The sequence below is a fragment of the Mustela erminea genome, chromosome 4 (genome assembly GCF_009829155.1).
Source record: "Mustela erminea isolate mMusErm1 chromosome 4, mMusErm1.Pri, whole genome shotgun sequence".
Lineage (NCBI taxonomy): Eukaryota > Metazoa > Chordata > Mammalia > Carnivora > Mustelidae > Mustela > Mustela erminea.
Window position 1 is genome coordinate 16,602,804 of NC_045617.1, and position 3,448 is coordinate 16,606,251.

Consider the following 3,448-nt stretch of genomic DNA (forward strand, 5'->3'; position numbering starts at 1 on the left):
CTACTGCCACTAGCTGATACTCTACACTGCCTCTTCTCCACCGTTATAGTTAAAGTCCATATTCCTACTATGTTGCTATTTTATTGTTCATTATGTAAAGAGAATCTGATGAAAACCAGCAAGAAAATGACTTCTAGTTTCTATGCAATCTCTTAGTAGTTGTTCGCCAGACTACATCTATTTTACCCAACAAGATACTTCTTTAAATAAATTATTTTTAAAAATAGGGGATCATCTCTCTTGTGAACTATTGATTTTCTTTCACAGAAAAGGATAACCCCCCACTTAGCAAGGCTGGGCAAGATGTGATCTTTCAACCACGTACAGACAGAGCGGTTTTGGATGGTGGCGAGAGCAGGGATGACCACGCCATCGTCCAGTATGAGTGGACACTGCTGCAGGGTGACCCGTCAGTGCAAATGAGGGTAATTCGTGATGTCACTGTAACGACCACAAATATTTCCATGAGGAAATCTCTCAGAATGTTTTTCTACTCCTGTTCCCAAAATACCTGTCAGCTGGTGGAAGAGGTGTAAGAAGAACACACAAGAGTGTTGGTTGAAAAAGTGGTTTATTATATGAATTTACTTTCTGACTGAGTAAACAGTGATTCTGATCCTTTGTTTTGAAGCTTACTCTTGTTCTTGTTGCTTTTTTTGGCAAAACACCTCAAAGGAAAAGACTCGGGCTTGTTTTAATGACTCAGATTACTTTTTAAATTTTTTATTTCTTTTCTTAGCTCAAGGTGCAGGTAGAAAATTTTAAAAATTTGAAGGAATATAAAGAGGAAAATAACAATAAAATAAACGAATTCTTCACTCGCTCCAGGGAGCAACCACCTCACCCAGCAATGAGGCCTGCGTGAGGTAACTGAGTCAGCAAGTGAGGGGAAGTGTGCCTGTTTAGGCGCTTCCCACTGATTTTCCTCAGACTTATGTGAGTCAATCTGGAGTTTCTACAGATGAGAAACACTCACTCTCCCCTTGGTGGCCTACGTCCAAGAGTCATTCGGGGTTGGTTTTTTTGTTTGTTTTTAGTTGAACTATAAAAAACATTATATTAGTTCCAGAAGCACAACATAATGACTCAACATCTATACATATTGTGGGATGATCACCACAACAAGCCTCATTAACATCTGTTACCTCACATAGTAACATGTTTCTTGGGATCAGAACTTTTTGTTTGTTTGTTTGTTTGTTTGTTTGTTTGAGGAAGGCTTTGAAAACTTCTTTGTAAAAATTTACTCTTGGTGATGTTCAAATACACAGTACAGTGTTGTTAACTATAGTCACCGTGCTGTACAGTACATCTCATGACTTATTTATTTTATGACTGAGGGTTTGTATCTTTGACCCACTTCACCAGTTTCACCCATGCCTCACACCCTGCCTCCTCCAACTGCCCATCTATTTCCTGTGTATATGAGCTCAAAGTCTTTGCTATAAAGAGTTCTCCAGACCTGTCCATGAGCACAGTTGGAGGACATGTGTTTAGTTTCGTATTTGGCATTTCCTGCTGTGCCTGTTCTGTGAAAGACTGAGATGCTGGGTATCAGCCTGATAGACACAGGGGACATTTCAATGGCTATGTGGCCTCCTGCCAGGCAGAGGCATCCTGATCCTATCCCAACAGGTGAAGAGTTCCAGCCTCTCCTGCTGGGGGTAGGGGCTGTGCAAGGAAAGTCTTTATTCTGCCAGCTCAGCCCTACAGGGATGCCACTGCTGTCACCTCGATGGCAGAGGAGTGCCTGCTGCTTTTTCTTATAGCCCCAACCTCTGCTTCTACTGTTTTCCCTTCACAGCTGCTCTCTTGCTTTCCTACAATTTCTCCATCACATCTCAGCCCAGGCCTGGACCATCATGGTGTGAGATTCAAGGCCAGGTCAACGGAAACAAGTTTCTTTTCTATGACTGCGGGAGCAAGGGAGGTCAAACCTGTTGGTCCTCTGGGGATGAAGCTGAAGGACACAGCATTTGTGGGACAGAGAGGGAGCCTCCAAAAGTCCTGGGGGAAGAGCTCAGAAAGAAATTCCTGGACATCAAAGCAGAGATTTTGATAAAGAGTGGTAAGTCTCACGGCCCAGGGCAAAAGGAGAACACTTTGGCAGGGCTGGGGAATTATTGTGTTCATGTAAAACTTCAAATTGGGTCCCATACATGTGGCCCAGAAGCCAAGGCAGACGAGGAGGCAAGAGCAGGACCAGGAGGGCCAAAGGAGAGCTGAGGAGTGTGCAGTGGGTGGGGCAAAGGATTGTTCAAGACCAGAGGCTGATCTGGTTCCCCTGGTGGGGGTGGGGGCAGATTCTCTCACCATGCAGGGCAGCCTGATGTGTGAACCTGGAACCCACGGACACACCAGAGGATCCTGGCGGTTTGTCTTCAATGAGCAGTTAACCTACCTCTTTGACCCAAGAACAGAAAGTGGACAGGGTTCCCCCTGGAGGCAAACAGTTCAAGGGTACATTGGACAATGACTGGAGCTGACCAAGCTCCTTGTGCAGACATCAAACAGAGACTGTAAGAGCTGGCTCCAGCATGTATGGGAGCACTGGGATGAGATGCGGGAGACCACAGTTAACTCAGAAGACTGGATGGAGTGCTGGTTCTCTTGAGATTACCTCGACCTACCCACAGTGTGGAATCGTGTGTGTGTGTGTGTGTGTGTGTGTGTGTGTGTGTGTCTGAGGGAGAGAGAGAGATATTCATCCATCCATGGCAAATGTTCTTGGCAGAATAATGGCCACAGGAATATTCTAGCATCCTTCCTTTCCCTTCTTACCTCCTGGAATTTTTTCCTCGCTGTATATATCTTTGTACTCAGGCATTTCTTGGATTTCTTGCTGCCCCAAACAGGGGAGCATCAGTCTTTTCCAGAGATGGTGTTCTTTATAACCCTGTTCCTGAGAATCATTATCTTTTCCATGCCACCTGGGGTATTGCTGGAAATCCTTCAGTGCCACCTGGACTGTCCCTTTCACCATCCTTGTCCTGCGTCACCTCCTGTCTGTCACAGCAGGAGCGACTGCTTACCTTGCAAACCCTGCTTCCCCTTTTGGCTGGAGGAGTCCCTGGGGGACAGGGCACATCCCTCCCTCCTTCCCAACATCAGGACTGGTCACAGCAGCTGCCACAAGGACAGTGATAGACACCGTCTGCCTGGTAGGATGCACCTGGGCCAGCAGGAGCTGAGGAAGCCTCCCCCAGTTTGGGGTCCCAACTGGGTCTCTGATTCTTGCAGTTTCATTTCAGCGCCACCAACAATGCAGCCAGATGTGTCCCAGACCATGAACATCTGGATAGTCATCTTGAACCCCGATGTCATCATCATCATTGTCATCATAATTTGCATAATCATCAAAAATTGACACTCTGTGTGGAACTTCTTTAGAAGGACAGGTAGTGAGAGCAGTTTGAGAGGGAATGGAGGGGTAGATGGCCTGGTGTGA

General features: G+C 46.0%; 1 pseudogene; it reads left to right on the forward strand.

The window, feature by feature from the left end:
* The first annotated feature begins 360 nt into the window (after positions 1–360).
* Positions 361–2,614, forward strand: LOC116589290 (annotated as a pseudogene).
* The last annotated feature ends 834 nt before the right edge of the window (positions 2,615–3,448 follow it).